This window comes from Neolamprologus brichardi, chromosome 17 (assembly GCF_056152115.1).
Source record: "Neolamprologus brichardi isolate AB-2024 chromosome 17, ASM5615211v1, whole genome shotgun sequence".
Lineage (NCBI taxonomy): Eukaryota > Metazoa > Chordata > Actinopteri > Cichliformes > Cichlidae > Neolamprologus > Neolamprologus brichardi.
Genome location: NC_142120.1, coordinates 5,838,994 through 5,857,572, shown reverse-complemented (window position 1 = coordinate 5,857,572; position 18,579 = coordinate 5,838,994). Strand labels below are relative to the sequence as shown.

General features: G+C 42.0%; 1 protein-coding gene across 3 annotated transcripts in view; it reads right to left on the bottom strand.

The window, feature by feature from the left end:
* The window catches only part of tafa5a (TAFA chemokine like family member 5a), a 171,594-nt gene that overhangs the window by 115,840 nt on the left and 37,175 nt on the right, over window positions 1–18,579 (bottom strand). The window contains exon 1 of one of the 3 annotated variants that reach the window (XR_004843534.2): window positions 4,443–5,131. The exons of the other annotated variants lie outside the window; for them this stretch is intronic. The gene's annotated coding sequence lies outside the window, so the exon portion shown is untranslated. Of the gene's footprint in view, window positions 1–4,442; window positions 5,132–18,579 lie in introns of those variants that run through there. 3 annotated transcript variants of the gene reach the window in all.

Here is an 18,579-nt window from a genome sequence, read left to right as displayed (position 1 = left end):
GATAGCTGGAAAAGCGGCTACGCCTCTTAAAGGCCGTGCCTAGCACGCATTGTGCATTCTGCTACAGTGGCACAAACAGAATTAATATTCAGATGGAGAAATGAGACACGCCATCCGCAGATGGCACGACGAAATTGAATACTTGTACTGAACTCTCTGCAGTGATAGGAGGAAACTGGAGGACAAAATAGTACGAAAAGTGGAGGGAAAAATAATAACTGCAGATCTTTAGTATGTTACATAACCATCTACTGTTTGACAACTCAATAAAACCGATCACGCTAGGATTTTTTTTTTAGTTTAATTTGAGCAAAAGAGCTCGACGTAAGAGACAGGGATGTCCTGTGTTTCAGGCAGTGACGTGAGTTTTGAGCACATAACCCCCGACTGCAGACTCCCGGTTTGTTCATATGTTTATTATTACGCTATTACACCCTCTCTTTTTCAACTGCTGTCCTAAGTGACAGGGCTCCCCTTCCTTCATGGGCCACGTGCGTGCATGACACTGCGAGGTTGCCACCACTTGACCCGAATCTGCCTGAGGCTGCTCCGAGCTGAGCCTCCACAGCACAGGATGTCATTCTAATCCACATCTTTTTGTTTGGAAAAAAAAGAAGAGGATACCCTGCACTGTGCTTTTTAGAGCACCTGCTGTAAATGATTTTGGTTGTCTGACATTGAGTGCAGTGCATTCACACACACACACACACACACTGTATATCTGTCACTTTGGTCCATTATGGCTCACTCTGTGGTTTTACCTGAAGATCAATAACTGCAGTTGTTAGGCAGCCTGGTGGTCTGTCTGAGGGAGGTGGAGGACGGAGAGAGGCCACTGGGCTGTGCAGACATGAGGTTTTTGTGAGTGCAACACCTACTCAGCTCCTCAGTGTCACAGAGACGTTTAATATTTCATCTTTTCAAGACGTATTCATTAAAAATAAATAAATAAATAAAAATAAATGGTTTATGTGGGTATGCTTGCAAACGAATGCGCATCTAAGATCATTTCAATCAAAGGTCTCAAACATAAGGTCCGGAGGCCAGAATTGGCCAACCTGACGCACATCTTTGGAAAATGCGACAGAGGGCATCAATTTCTGAATTTCATAGCATTCATAGTTTTTCCATCCTGGTGTAGATCCACTGCCATTCATACTACACCAAGGCATTTAAGTAATAGATAAGCAATAACAGTTAAAATGCAGAAAAGCTCCTGTTTTTTTCACTGTGTGCTGCAATTTTTTTTGTTTTTACAATGAAGCCACAGAAAAAGCAAAAGAATAGGACATTTTTTGCCAATTAATGTGAAGTACTCTCTTATACCTGTAATAACCGTACATTTTTCTGCAATTTTATAAATTCATGCTGACAAACTTCTTTCATTTAGCACTGCAGCATTTCTTTATCATGTAGAAAACCACACAATGAAAGCTACTGTTAAAACTGCACTTCTTCACATGTTTTGGGAAAACAACCTTCTATATGGCACCATCCATGACATCGTTACAACGAGGGGAAAATGCAAACTAATCATTCAAGATTATTCAAATTTGTCTTTAAGGTTTTATTGACTCTTAAAGCGTCCTCATGAACACTTGAGAGAATTTTCAATAAAGCCACTAAGCTCCGTTCTGGTACACCTTCACAATGTTACTCCAATATTGAGAGCGAACAGGCCACCGGTGTTTTAAAGATGCTGCTCTTTTTAGCTTTAAAAGCACACCAAAGATATAACCGTCCCATATTATGCAGGCCATTTTATTACAGTGACTAACGTGTTATTTCTAGAACAAAACCTTTCACGTGCCTCGATGGTCCCGGACTCGCCGGGGGATTTCTGCACCAGGAGCTGTTCTGCGAACCTGTCGGACCCTCTATTGCCATGTGACAAATATCTCAGCCAATAAAGAGCGAAACGGGATTTGCTTCATTGTGTGAATTATTGAAGTGGACAGTGTGAGAAATTTATGGCCCGAAATTCATCCACACTCCGAGCGCATAATACGTTTCCAATCCCAAACCCGAGCCTCTCTGCGAGCCCAGATCCTGTGCCACATTATGCAAGAGGGCTGACGCAACGGGGTGTACAACCCCCCCAACCTCAAATGCATATTTCTGCTCATAGTGTATTCAGCTTCCTAACAAGCTGACACAGAGCTGGCGTATTTTTTCTCCATGAGCCCAAATCACCGTCTTCAATCTGTAGTTGGCAAGCTCACAATCACTGGTATGAAAATAACTCTGTTGTTGACAGGCTACCTTAAATAATATACCACCTGCATGCACATCTGTACCGCCAGCTTCAGCATCCTCAAGAACTGAAGCACAGAGGAGGCGATCAATCCGGCACATGATAGAGAGGAGACTAAAAATACTTCTCTCTCTCCCCCCCCCCCCCCCCCCCCCCCCCGCTTTCTTTTGTTCTAATTCACACTAAAAGATGGTAGTGTTGGACAACCCCAATGTTCTTAATGAAAGAATATGCAGGCTGAGACTAAAAGGCCTCTGTTCTTTTTTAGGTCCCTTGTGCATGCCTTTCATTATCCTCATTCCCAAAAGACTGTCGCTAATGCACTCCTTTGAATTCCTTTTATCAGTTCGTATTATTAGGCCTCAGAGCAGGGTTTGACCTTGGCCATTCTTGTAGCCTAAAGTGAGCATATTCTCACCACTCCTCTCCCTCCGTCTCTCTGTGCCACATTTCAATAAAGCCCAAACCGAAATTAAATGTGGCCTCTTGCCAGAGAGTGACCAGCAGACTCACCTCCCCTGAAAACTTAAAAGCTATTCTGTGTCAAGTTAGAAAGCACAGAAAAACACGGGCTTAAGGGAACAACACCTCAGCGTAAAAAGCACAACATGATACCGGCAAACAACTCGGCGGTGAAGGTCAAAAATATTGCCTTGCCAGTCAACAAGCTCAACAATGCTGATGGCCCGAATCTAATGAGATCCCCTCGCATCAACACGGCCGCGAGCAGCACTTTTTTGTACTGTTAGGTGGCCACACAATCCTCTTTTTGACCTCTCTGTAAGGCCAGTGTGCCACAGTAAATTAAAACTACAAAGGGTGGCTTTGGGACATGTGCCAGTACAGAATCCTCAACTCCCCTTGCTTCAAATTTTTTGGCTGACAGACCTATTTCTCACCCCTCGCTCCCTTTACATCACTATGGCTGGACATACTCCTACCCAGAAGCAGTCATGGACTCACCACGGTGAGGGAAGTGCTTGCTACTGCTTGACCCGAATATCTGCCCAGGGCTGGAGGCAGCGAGGGCATGGCGAGCCATTCCAAGCCTTCGCTTTTACAAAAATCACCACAAAGGAAAACTCGTGACCGTTCCTAAGTGCCAAACAGACCCTGCTCGCCCCGGGGTATACATGTGTAAGGGTAGTATTAAGAGCTGTTTTACGTGCCAGCTTTATGCAGTGCAGTAATTCCCCCAGCTTACACCATTTGACTTTCATAAGGAGTTTGAGCAGTAAGTGTGCTCAACCTCTGCATGAAAGTCTCCCCGCAGACAGATGTGATTTGTGTATATCGCGGTGTACTGTAGGTGGAATTAATGACCGGTTACACGGAACAATCTCCCACACTGAGACATCGGCTAAGTTGTGATTCATTAAAGCATTAACAGCTGAATGTCAGCAAATGGAACTCAATTAATTAACACCTCCCCCCCCCCCCCCCCCCCAAAAAAAAAAAAAAACCAAAAAAAACCAGCTGCACCAACTTCCCACAATGCAGCCACATCTGCAGGCTGTGCCATCCAGACAGCATGTCAGCAATGACAGACACACAGCAGCCAGAGCAACAGAGAAGCTGAGAGTTGTGTGACCGAGGGTCTGCATTGGAATTGTACCCGACTTTCGACTCCAAGAAAGGGGGTCGGAAAACACAATATAAAGGCGAATGGAACGACATTAGAACCGCTTGACCTCAATGTTACCCTAAAGCAAGACTCTAGTGCCATCTATTGAAAACGCTTAAAACAAATCAGTATCTCCATACAGTCAACTGCTTTTGGTAGTACTTTTTTTTCACCCCCTCTTCCTTGAGCACAATTCTTCCTTCTCCTCTGGCATTCAATATTGGTTAATCGAACATATTCGGGTTGATTACTTGTTGATGAGCAGAGATGCAGAAATGCAGGTGGGATAGGAATCACAGAAGCGCTTGTGCGCCTCATGCTAATGAATTTGCTTTTGTGCAAACTGGATTGGATTCTTCTTTCTTTTTTCTGTATCAGAGCCACTTAAGAAAATTGGATATTTGATCATGTTTGAATATGTATATATATACATATTTGTATTATTATTATTTTATTTTTATTTTTATTTTTTTTGCGGAAAACTTCACATAAACTACACGGCAGAGGATAGCTCGGTAACAGATCAGATTGAGGGGGTAAATCGGTGGAGTTCGGTGTGATTACCTTCTTTGAGCAGGCGGGAGTGGATAAGGAGAATGAGAAAGCAGCAGATCGCCGCTCCGGTCAGTGCCCACGCAACTCTGAGCAGCTGCATCCTGGCGTGGGAAGGTTTTGTGGCGGACCGAGACAGCCGTGCAAGCGGGAGAGAGAGATAGACGCACACTCCACCTCAGCTCACAGACACGCACTGACTCATATTCTGTTGGCCATGGAATGCAGCTTTCGTGCAAATAAAAAAATAAAAAAAATAAACAATGAAAAAAAAATCCCCACTTGATAGTCCGCTTTAGATGTGACACAGAAGGAAGGAGGATGGGATTCCGCAAAAATAAGCGCGCTCGCTTCGTCGCCGGTGCGTCAGAGTGATTTCCAAACAGAGGGGTGATTAACCCCAAATCACAGCTTGAGCGGCTGGCATCTTTCCTCACACCACTTCTTCTGCTTCTTTTGCTCCTTCAGGGGTCTCTCGCCGGCTTCACGGGAGTGTCGGTCACGACGGGTACGGGAGAGCGGGCTGCACCCCTCGGTGTGTCTCCGTCTATGAGTGCGCACGGCGGTCCACGGCGATGCGGCGCGCAGATGATGATCACCGCTCTCCGCTGCATGTTACGCACATCTCTCCCACTGCCTGAGAGACAGAGGCGAACACTGCCAACCAAGTCGCTTCACAGCCTCTCTCTCTGTCTCTCTCTCGTTTTCCCTCTCTCTCTCTCCCTCTCTCTCTCTGTCGCGCTGTCTCTTTCTCTCTTTCTCCCACTTTTTCGCCATATCGCTCGGCCGATCCGTCACTTTCTCTCTACCCCCCGCCCCCACTCTACCTCTCAATCCCCGAACCCCTATTCCTCCAGTCCAGTGCAACTCTTGGCATTTTACGCACGAGAACGATACAGTTTCATAAACTATGCATCTCCAGGATATTCCCCGTTCTGAAAACACCCCCATTCAAGATCTAAGATTAAGAGGCGCTGAGGTCAGCAATCCCCCCCCCCGCCTTCTCTACTCAGGTTCTTCCCATCAACCTTCCCATGCATCCTCCCATCAATCATGTAGCAGATTAATAAGAAACAGTTGCGGCCAGACATGTGGGAACATCTTACTTTCTGTCCCTCATACGTGATCCACTGCCCCCCCCCCCCCCCTCTGCTTAGCTCCAGGTTGCGTCACAACTCTCCAAATAATCTCCTCCGGGTACAAAGCAGGAGACATGGTAGTGCTGTAAGAAAAAAAAGACGCTAGCCTCCACGAATAAATAAATAATAGTGATCCGAGCATATTTTCTGGCTAAAGAGGAAATTTAAAAATGCTGAATTTAGTTTTGGAACCTGTACAAATCTTCTTCTTCTTCTTCTTCTTCTTCTTCTGCTTTTTTTTTTTAAATGCACGGGAAATTGTGCGTACCTCCATATTAGTCAAACCTTTTAGATATTGGAACAGGCAACAGGTTTGGCTAGTTAGCTCAGCCTCGTGTTTTTTTTTATTAATCACTCACCGCCCCCCCCCCCCCCCCCCCCCCCACATACCCAACAGCAAACCTATGACAGGTGCAGCCTAAATTTAGATTAAAACAATCTAAACAGCTGATACTGTTGCAATTTCTTAACAAAAAATACATTTAGTGCTCTTTTCATCATTCGAGCTTTGAATGGGTATCATGATCACGGGAATGAAAGCAATCCAGATGGAGGAGGACCAAGGCTGAATGGCCACACAATGGCACGTGTAAGCCTTTACCCTAACCCCCTCTGCACGGCACAAAAAGCACTGCCATTGTTTCAGTTTGTGTGTTGTCGCATTTTTCGAGGCTCGACCGATGTGGGACTTGCCGAGTGATGTGAAATGTGAAATAAATATTCATTCATTTATTTATCCGCTGAAGTTGAGTCTGCCATTTGGGAGAGAGCGTGGCCAGTCTGCACACAATAACCCATATGGCCGCTCAAGTGATCACAGCATCTGAAAGCAGCGTCTCCTCCTTGGGGTGTTTGCACGTTCCGTTCCCTGCATCTGTGTATTTATAATTGAATCACAATGACACGGCTGGAGAAGTGACAGTGCCACTCAAACCAGAAAACCGTTATTCCAGTGTCAATAAGGTTGGCCCCTGCAGTTACTGCTACTAATTAGCTGATAACAATCTCTGTTGGCTGAAATGTGTGCCAGACTCTCTGTGTGTGTCTTACCACACGCGTGTTATTTCTTTCCCTACACTTCCCAGCCTCGTCAACTGAAGCCGTGATCCATCCATCTACTCCATGGAAAGCAATTAACAGAGACTTGACCTCGACATGGATTTGGGCTGAGGAGGCCGAATGTGTGCCCATGACTGTGTGGGTGTACAAAGCTGCCATTGTCATCGGCGGACTCTACAAGTCTATACTTCCCGGAAAGAGCAAAAGTGGCTAAATCTAACTGTGTGTCAGGTTTGACAGCTGGATGTTCCGAGACAGAGTGATGGTTTGATCTGTCAGAGGAAACCAATTACAGCTGTTCACGAGGTTGCCATCTTTATGCAACCCTGACATCTCGCCTCACATGTTTGAACCACACGCACCAACATCCACCATATGTACAGCGCTAAGAACAGCTTCTTTTTTCTTTTCTTTTTTTTCACTACCAGTTTAAGGTGGCACCAGCAATTTGCGTAACTGCGAGTAAATATTTAGAACATGAAAAGAATTCCACTGCGCAGCTTTTACATCAACCAGCAATTAGGCTTTTGTGTTATTTATAAAGTAGAAATGTGCTTCTCCACAAACTCTGGAGCGAGCAGCCGAGGCTTGAGCTCACTCACTCAGCACGGAACAGCATCTGCAGGCAGTGCATCCATTTGTACAGTGCGTACAGTAACTCAAATAAAACAGCGAGAATGTTGATGGAGTTCTGCTTCCTTCACATGTCTATCCCTTTTTTAATTTTTTTCTGTCGAGTTTTCTAAAACCCCAAGAGTTACAGGAGTTTATGAATAAATAAAGCAGTTCAAGTAAGTTTTCACATGTACAATTATATCTAGGCTACTCATGGTTAATGTTGTATTATGTGCGATATCTTCGCCTAGTCAGAGATGCTGTTTTCATTAGCGTGCAGAAGCTGTGCTTGATCCTAGATAAAGCTCTACTTTCCACGTTTTAAAAATCCTATGGCACATGGACATCGATGCCAGCAGTGATTGTGTTCATTTTCCAAACATCGCTGCAGCATATCTGCCAGAAACCAACCTGGATTAAGATCTGCTAAAACACCTGACGCCTGTGGTGAGGGAGGGCATATTTTAAACATTGTGCAAGAAAGTGTATATATGGTAAGATTATTTTAGGCTTAAAAAAAAAAGAAAAAATATGCATATGATCTCTTACACAGATGTCATTGTCATTCATACTGCACCTTTTATCTCCAGGACTTATTGTAAACAATAGTGTTGGCGGAGGAGAGAGATATTTAAGTCAAAGGCTAATGTTCTGTTGACCCGTCCATCTACCCCAGAGGAAACAGCTACTGCAAAACTGATATTTATATCCTCTAATCAAAATGTCTACTGCAGATTACCCTAAACGTTTCTTTTATTGGACATTATCAGAAATGTTTCTTTCAAAAATTGATGAATCTCCTCCACAGCCCGTAAACTTAAACTTTGTATGTAAATTGGTGGAGTTCTGCTTTAAATTGGATTTCTGTATTGTTTTTCCTTTTTCTTCTGGCCTAGAAAACGTTGCACATTTAAAAAAGCAAAATTACCATAAAGCTTTGTAATAAAACACACTAAACCAATATGAGCAAATATAGTATATTCTCTTTGTCTCCAACAGAAAAGCATTCAAAGGCACAAGCTAATTTATAGTATATCATCCTACATGATTATTACTTACTAATGAGCTTATTGCCGGGGGTTTCACACTATGTTTAGCAGTTCTCCTATAACTAAAAAAATATGCTTAATACACTCACATATAGACATTTATACACAGTATAAACTGTAAGGATCACTATCTTGTGTAACAGTTTCATCTCTGAACTTTAATTTTGTCACCCAGCACACAGGGTCTCATTTTTTTTGCGCTACTTCCTTAGGGGTCAACTGTTCTGTCTAGACTCTATTATAAATCCCTGTTAGGCAGTTTCTTGCATTGTATGCAACTCCTTTTCTATATTACAAAGAGATAGCAAAAATGTTTTGAGATAAGTTTTGGAATACTGAAATTCCTTTTTTTTTGTAAATTATTAAACAATTTCCTTCCTCTCTATCCTCACATCACCCACCTACACTGCTGCCACGTCTCCTCTCTCACTTTCTCCTTCTCTATATTGCCACCTCCTCACTGCTATGCTTTTCCTTGCCAAGAGCCAGGAGAGGCGTTACTTGCTTTGTCCTCTGTACAGGTCACTGGCTGTATGCCAAACAGAGCCCATGCCAATAAAAGCCATGAGTAATGGGCTAAAACTTCTACATTCACTGTGTTTCCCATTATTTCCCATGGCCAATAAATCTGAAGAAGGGCTTAATCAGAGGGAAAAGCTGGAACATACGGCCCATGCCCAGTAGGGTGTTCAACACAAGGATTCTTACAGTTTAATCAGAGATAAAAGTTGAGGTGGCAGCCACCAATAAGGCTTTGCTTGTGACCCACTTTGTCTTCTGACAGGTGGAGCCATTATTGTTTCGGGAGATGAACACACTGCTGCTGTCATGCAACAAAGCTGCCTCTGGGCCTCTGAGATCAGGTCGAGTCTTAATAGAGTCCCCGAAGAACCTAATAGACAGGTAATTGAATAAATGTTGCAAAATTCATGAATTGCTCAGTGAAAAACCAAAGTTTCAAGGCAGAATAGGGCAGTCTAATATGTCTGTCAGCATTTTAAACAGCATGCCAACCAAATGTGACAGAGCCAAAAAAGATTCTTGCTGAAAAGAGGATATCTTTCTACACAGTCACTAGGATGGTTATCATTATTATTCACAATTACATAGTTATGCTGTAACACCTTATTCATAGCATGGCACATCAATCCCAATTGCATACTTACACTACAAAGGAACATAATTTGTTAGCTGTGGCTAACAGGGTAAAACTGTAGATATACAGTATGAAAAGCCTTCATTTTAAAAAGCTGACACAAACCATTCCTCCAACTCTGGAGAGACCTAAAAAAAAAAAAAAAAAAAGCTTTCTAGCTTGGATACAGGAAGGGAAAATACACTATCGGCAAACAAAATGTTAGCTTTCCAGACTAGCTTCTGCTAATTAGCTAACCGACTTTTTAGGAGGATTTGTATTTAAAATTAGCCCATTATATTTTCCATTGGAATTAAAACAAAAGTCAAATACTAAATGGTTTGTAAATTAGCATGAAAATATTTGATTTAAAGAAAATAGCCAGGGAGAGTGATATTAGCATTAGCGAAGGTTATTTTGGATTGTGTTTCCAGCTAGTTTTATTTGAGGTGTTTTGCTTTAACTGTTGGGTTTGCTTGTATTGTGCAAAACCTATCCATCTATCTATCGATGAAAATTCTGCTCTTGGCCAACATATTAAACCATAAAAACTGCATTTCATGGATCACTCAGTGTGTGAGAATGTGCCATTAATCGATTGATTGATTGATTGATTGATTGATTGATTGGAACACATTTCTCCATGGACACGAGTGTGAATGGATGAACGAGGCTTGAAGTGTAAAAAAGTTGGAGTGGTCATCAAGGCTAGAAAAGCACCATATAAATTCCTGCTCGAGATGGACTGGAGGCTCCTCGCATGTTTTGGAATCAGACACAGCTTTTCCAAAGAAACAAAAATCACCCTATAATGACAAAGCACTTTTAAGATTTTGTTCAAATAAAAACAGAAAAGCCGCAACATGTTTCACATTGCTTACTGTCAGTCACACTGACACTTGGGGAAAGAATCCAAGCATCTATCAAGAAGTTACCTGTGAAAAGACCCCACCTTAGATATCTGTCCTGTTTTTGTCTTAATATCTGTGAAGCATTCGTTAGGGAGATGTCAATTAATTTTCCACACCATGAAGTTTGTGTGTTTTTAGTAAATATGTCTAATTTCACTCATTATGCAACTCATGAGGATATCCAACGGTAGAAACATCTGAGGTATAAAGATAAAGATCTATGTCTATGACGGGTTTATAAGTATTCTTAAAAAAATTAGAAAAAATACTTGAATTCCTTTTCCTTTTCTAATCCACTTCTGTTCTTGGAGAACATGATATCCTTGCTGAGCCGAATCAAAAAAAAACCCTCTTTCAGTGGTTTACAGAGCATGCACATTTTTTTGGAGCGTTCTGTCAAGGTTTTCTGCCTACTTTCCATTGCAGTCAATAATTGAGTAACCTGACAAGAGTATTTTATTCAGCTGCACATTTTTTAGTCATGGCATGTATTGCTTCTCTTAGAATTTCATCTGTTTAGGAGCTTTTATGAAGACAGTATGCAAGGAAAATGAGCCACGTTCGACCCACATAGAAATCATTATATGTTGTAATGTGATACAGGAAATGGCATATTGATGGTTTAATCTAAATATCTTAAACGTTTAACATGATTTTAATTAGAAACGATGTCACCCACACAACTAAGTTTTAACAGTATTCATGATTAAAGCTCACGCACAACATATTTAATTAAGTTGTGTTACCGGAAGCCTGACATAGTGATGGACTCATTCTCTTGAGGCCCCTACTAAGCTTCTTACATTTCCTGTAGTGAGACGAGAAAAACAAGCAACGAAAAGGCATCTCTACTGTCACCTCCTCCCAGTTGTTCCCGGTCAGATCCAGGTGTAATTCTGGCTCATCCAGCTGTGTGTGTCAGACACTAAAACACATGAAAGCCTGTTTTTCCAATAGTAAAATGTGCATAGTCATTACCACAGTAAGGGTGTTAAATAGATAAATGGTAAATGGACTGGTTCTTATATAGCGCTTTTCTACTCATCTGAGCACTCAAAGCGCTTTACACAACTTGTGCATTCACCCATTCACACCCATTCGCACAAGCACATCTTTCTAAGTGCTTTATAGCTAACATTCACACACTTTCATACTCCGATGGATGCATCGGAGAGCAATTTGGGGTTAATATCTTGCCCAAGGATATTTGGCATGCAGACTAGGGGAAGCCAGGAATCGAACCACCAACCTTCCGATCAGTAGATGACCTGCTCTACCACCTGAGCTACAGGTTGATTCAATGAGTTGTTTCAATTCAATGTTTTTATAGCCCCAAATACCAACAACAGCCGCCTCACAGCGCTTTATGTTATAAGGTAAAGACCCTACAATAATACAGAGAAAACCACAAAATCAAACAAACGAGTGTGAGCAAGCACTTGGTAACAGTGGGAAGGAAAAACCTCTTTTAACAAGAAGAGACCTACAGCAGAAGCAGGCACAAGGAGGGGCAGCCATAAATTAAAACTGAAGTTGATTTCGTCCAGTAAACCGAACTCCAGTTATAAAATGGCACTTTCTTGACCACTCTAGAAGAAAAGATAAATCATGCTTAATATTTGTGGTAATATAGTAATATTTATGTTGTGTATAAACTCCTGCAAGTGCTAATGGTGCTTTCTTTTAGCTTACAATGGTTCCTTTACGCAATTGTGTAACATTGTGTTCAATAAACTGAATGACAGCGCAGACTGAAGCGCTCTAACAACAGCAACAACAAAACCATGTTTGGTTTACAGTTTAGTTACTGCCCAGTTATCTTAAAATTAAATGGCAAATGAAAGCAACAGCTTTGATAATTAAATATTTAACACAAAATTATCAGCAGCACCAAACACAAGTGTATCTAGCAAGTGTTTTAATTGTCCACAGGGAGAGTTGTTGGTAATGATGCCCAGGAGACAGATTAAAAACCAAATGTGCCTGTGTCACCATTAACGGTTATGAGGATCAGGTATTCCACCTGTTTTGTTTTGGATCTATTTTAGAAGGGTTTCCAATGTGCACAAATAATGTAGGTAACCTGGTCTTACACAAATAACAGACACATTTTTTTAATGGATGTGTAAAGATCATTAGGATTGCCTTTAAAAATTGAAATCTTCATAAAACTAAGCTCTATTTGCACTGAATAATTATTACTTAGGAAACTGTAGCAAGTCTCAGTGGTCATCACCTTTGTCAAATTTAAAAGTTGTCCCATGCAAAGCAGCACGTCTGCAGTTTGAGGTTGTTGGCAAGGGGGTTTTTTTTGGTTTTGTTTTGGTTGTCTTCCAAATTATGGAGGTTATAAGTGATTAAAACTGAAATTCTAAGTGAAAGTTTGGAAAGCATTGGGTAAGCTAATGCAGACCCACTGCATGACGAGCAAGTTCAGCTCCACCAGAAAGCCCAAACAATAAAGAACATTTTGTTTTCTTTCTGCAGACTTAACAGATATTTCAAAGCAACATATTTTTAATTATTAGTGACCAGGAAGTTTCTAAAACACATCTGTCATCATATTAGTAATTAAAAAAACAGTTTAAGCTGCATAGTCTCATTTCTTTTAATTAAATTCACAAATGAAAGCTTGAACATGTTTGGAAATCAGACTCTTAAACAGCACAGCACAAGTGGCGCTACACAATATACAGCAGTTTCCAATATATAAATAAAATTGACAGCATTATTAACTGTCTTAATCTGTTTCAGTTTTTAGCCAAAAAAGCGCCATCGCTGCTAAACTGTTGTAATTACCGAGTCCAGCAACGGCAGCTCACATCAGTGTCAACACAAATATCTCTCTGTGGCGGACTTCAGTTCGCTTTCAACACGAGCACTTTCGGAGGATAGCTGACTTCATCATTTAAATATTGATCAACTTTTGTAATGAGGATGTCATATTCAATCTGTTACCGTGTAATTAAAAATCAATATTCTATCAACTTTAAATGAACCGCTCTTTCTGTGTTATTCTCGATTGACTGAAAGAAAGTTAATTGACTTGAGTCTCAATTTTCATACCAATCTCCCACGTGGGGAACATCGTCGCTGGTTTTAAATGTGGTCAAAATATCCTGTTGGAAGCAGAGAATAATGGATGAGCTCTCAGCATACGACAGCCCATTCACCTTATCCATAGGCAAAATTTAAATCCTCCTGAAATATGTGACTTATTCTGTATACATATCAGTCCAGTCAATTTTGTAGTAACTACACTGATTTTGCATTGTAAAATTACGTCAAACACGTTTTTATGTGTTTTGGATCATTACTGGATTCTTATATAGTATTTCAATGCGTCTAAAGTACATTGTGAATTAATGATGCACAGCTGGCTGCTACAGGATGAAAAGCAATACAACGGAAATTGAAAAGCAGCAATAGCATTAAAGCAGGGGAGGCTGTGGCCTCTCTGGCCAGAACAAAATTCAATTGTGAAAATAGAGTAGATAATGATAATATTTGGTAGCAGCATTGTCTGGCACGAGTGAAAAAAAAAAAGAAAGACAAACAAAGAGCTCCGCTCACTAGATTGCTGTAACCTTGAATATCACCCTGGGAGGCCTGCATTCATCTGTGAGTTAAAAAAAAGAAAGAAAGGCATTTGAAAAGAAATGTGATTATTAGATGACGGCACGCAGAGAGAAAGAAACTGAAAAGAGAGGGAGCCAGAATGGAGCAAGATGCCCATAGAAAAGAGGGGAAAAAAGGGGTCAGACATTTAATAAAAAAAAAAAAGTCTACCGGGGCACGAGGAAGAGAGCGAGTAAAGCATATGGAGTGACATGAAGGGTGAGATGATTCACAGTTTTGCAGCGACACTTCAGTAGAAAGCCAGACACTAACACAGTCTGCCTGTCACCACAGGCTGCTGATGGACACACAATATTGGATTCATACACCGACTCTTCACTCAGATGCAGTGCCTCACTGTAGACACCTAGCCTTCAATTAAACAGTCAAAAGACCTGTTCGGAGGTCTCGTCACAGAAACTAATATGCTTGTCTGTGGTTTCAGAATAGCAAAGGGTACGTAAAAAGATTTAGCATCTGAAATACTAAACTTAATCTCCACAAAATGAATAGCTAATGCATTCTTGCTCGAGTAGAGCCCGACCAATATCTCGACGGGGCCAATATATGAGCCGATAATGGCTGTTTGTTGATATATCTGTATTTACATTCATAAAGGCTGATAACTCGAAATGTAAAAAGTAAAGAACGCATGGGAGAAACACCCTTCAGCCAAGTTACGAGTGTTGGTGTTGCATATTTGAGTCCACCAGAGAGCACTGTGCAACTGCCCTGTTGGCAAAATATGTGCTCGGAGCACCACAAGCACAACAGGCAGCTGATCTTGTTGTAACAGTAAAACAAGAACATTTTTGAAATGCATTGTCATATTGTCTTGGTAAGGCTTCAATATATGAAAACAAAGAAATCAGGAAAGGAAATCTGTTTATATATATATATATATATATATATATAATGGGAGATGCCCCCAAGGGTGGTGGAGAATGACCGAGCTAAGATCCTGTGGGACTTCCAGATACAGATGGACAAAATGGTGGTGGCTAACCAACCGGACATAGTGGTGGTAGACAAACAGAAGAAGACGGCCGTAGTAATCGATGTAGCGGTTCCGAATGACAGCAACATCAGGAAGAAGGAACACGAGAAGCTGGAGAAATACCAAGGGCTCAGAGAAGCGCTCGAGAAGATGTGGAGGTAATGGTGGTCCCCGTGGTAATCGGAGCACTAGGTGCAGTGACTCCCAAGCTAGGCGAGTGGCTCCAGCAGATCCCGGGAACAACAGCGGAGATCTCTGTCCAGAAGAACGCAGTCCTAGGAACAGCTAAGATACTGCGCAGGACCCTCAAGCTCCCAGCTCAGAGGACCCGAGCTTGAAGGATAAACCGCCCGCAGGGGCGTGCTGGGTGTTTATATATATACATATACATATACTTAAAAAACATATCAGTTTGGATCTATACTCAATTGTAACTAAAAGGACTATGAAAAGTTTTCAGCTTGTCACTACTAAACATTTAAAAATAAGCGTGTCTGTTTTTATGCAGCATCAATTGAGAGTCTGGAGATCATTTTCATTTGATATTGGTTTTGGCCTTGCCCTTTGCATACAGAGATTCCTCCATTTTCTCTAAATATTTTAATGACGTTAGAGGACGAAATCCACAAATTCCTTGCAATTTTGCCCCCAGAGGTTTTGTGACGATCCCCAAACTCCCCCCACTTACTCATAAAAGACTCTCACTCTTTTTCTTAACCCAATCACATTATCAATGACATGTTACCAACAACATCCTTGACCTGTTTCCAATTGAGTTGTAAGATGTGAGCCTGTATTTTTCAATTCTAAAACTCTTGGTTGAATTACAGTATTTTTGTGAAGCACGCATTAGAAATGCTCAGAATAACCAAGCCTATACAGAAGTTGTTCTAGGCAACGCAAGACGTTGAAAGAAACTGGCATGGTCCTTCAAAAAGAGGCCTTAGACTGGCAGACAAATATTTTGAATACTTCATTGACAGGATAGTCTTAGAAGACAGAAAGGAAAAAAGACTGACAGCATATAGTGAGAAAAAAGGGAAATACAAAGGCAACAAGACAGAAAGCTATGAGAGAAAGGAGGCAGAAACATGTTGACAGACTCAAAGAAACAAAAGCAGATAAAGTAAGCGAAAATGAGGAAGATGACAAACACTGTAAAGACAGAGCCCGTCCTCTGGCCTCTTCAGGGCTCAAACTCCCTCTGACAGCTTTAAAAAGACAGGGGATCAACACTGATTCCAACCGGGCTTTGTCTCTTTACCCCATGAAAATATGGCCTGGAATCCCATTATCCCCGGCTATAGAGATGTAAGAGCTCCATCTTCATCTCTTATTCCACAGCGCAGAGGGTATGGCACCACCTGCATTGTATATTGAAGCTGTAGAAAAAATGCTCTCACCCATTCTCGTAGACTCAAGAGGCTTTTTAGTTGAAGGGCAAATAGAAGCAGAGCAGAGGATGGATGACACTCATTTTGAGCCACAGCCATATTCACAGTGTTCAGTAACTTTGGCATACCAGTGAACACCGTAAACTCAATTTTCACGGGAGTAACGTACAAGAGTTGAGCACTCACACACACACACGCATATTTAGTCCCACGTGTTTTATGTCGCTTTTACACACAAACACAGAGATCACTTTGAGAATTGAGCCGGTGACAGGAGCTAGATTTGATTTTATCCCCTCTCTGCCTTCTCGGCTCTCCTTAGGGTTGTCGCACAAACAATCTCCCAGCAGCAGAAGTAGATATGAGATTAGTTTTGCGGGGTGTTGGCAAGTGCCACATGTTGGCTCTGCAACCTGTGTCTCTCTCTCATACGTGTTTGTGTTTGTTGTGTGCACATGTGTGTGTGAGGGAAAGTGTGAAGGGAAAAAAGGAGTGAGTGATCACACATACACACACATGAATTTATAGATCAGTGATCCCGCCCAGATGTACAGCATCGCACAAGGTTGCATCCAGTCGTGAGTCAAAGGCAGCTTCTAACATATTCATCAGCACATCTCTCCTACACAGACCCACATATACATACAGCATTTACGGACGCGCGCACACATACACACACACACACTCACTGATAATCATCTTCCTGTGTCGCTGCCAAGGGCACGGATGTCTGTTCTTGCTTTCATTGCAGGGACTGATCCATGAAGGAGTCAAGGTGGAGTCAAATGTTTCCTTTGATATGGCACACGCACACAAACACACACACACACCTATCGGTGCATGAAGGTGCTAGTTTTACATGAACAACGGGGAGCGGCGAGAGCGTCATACTGTTGGTGTGGCTAAGATCTGCTGGGTGATTAAAAAAAGAAGAGGGTTGTTAATTAAACATGTACAAGTGGTGAACAGAGAGAGAGAGAAAGAGACTGATTAACCAAAAGAGGGGACGGCGGACTGCTTAGTAGAGAAGGAGAGGAAAAGGAGCGTATGTCATGGAAGCTTACTCAAGAAGAGCGCTATCAAGCAAAGCCTCGACTCTGATCACTCATGTGTTTGCATCTAAAGTAGGCCCAAAATCCTTAGAGGCAAATGGCAATGTTTCACAGCAGCACTGGGCATTTACATATTTATCCACCAACAATATTCTGCCCACAAATGCACATTTTTTTTTCTTTCTTTTTCTTTAATTTTTTTTACCCACGTTTGCTTTATTTATTGATTGATTTAAGCTTGGTACGCATTTAAAAACCTATAAAATGAGCTGAGACCTGAATTTCTCTCCATCTGGAGGGAATTTACATTCCAACCACCTCACACCCTACACATAAGTCCTTCCTGTATCTCAGCAAATCCTGCACACTCACAGAAACACTATGGGATGCTCCAAAATTTAAAAAAAATGCACACAAATAAGCCTGCACACCTTAAAATTCCCAACACATAGATCTTACACACACACATTCAGTCAGTGGACTGCTTGGCTGGTGCTGGGCAGTGTTGGGAGAAGGAGGTGGAAAAGGAGGAGGAGGAGGCTCCATCTGTGCAGGAAAGTTGGGTGCCTGGCAGCCTCCTCTGGCCGCTCAGCCATCCATCCGTCCCATCCATCCCTCCTTGCCTCAACCCGACCACTAACCCCCCTACCCCCACCCCCCCACATTTGCTCCTACTCTCCTCCCCCCCCTCTATCTTCTCCCCTGAACCACGAACATTTCCATCCTGCTTCCTTTCATGTGAAGAGCGGAAGTGTGGCTGGCATCCACTGCTGTTGTTTGATACAGTGGCCGCATGATGTCTGACTGCCTGCTTGGCTGCCACACACACACACACACACACACACACACACAGACACATGGGCAGCTTGCACTGGCTTCATGTGCTACCGTGGAACAAGCAGAAAACTGCTTTTGTGGACAGGAAGACACTGACTGGTCTGATGTCAAACACTAAAAATCAGTGTTTGTGAAAAAGGGTTTGGCAAGTATGTGACCCAGCCATTCAAAGTTACAGAACAGTCCACACTGTACATGAATCCACAGCAACTGACATCTAGAAACCAGTTTATTTTCCAAAACATGAATCATAATGAATCCTGATCGATGCAGGGATCTACTGACTTTTGGTCTGGCATGAAATATTCACATATCGCATAAAATAATAACAGAGCTGCAAGAC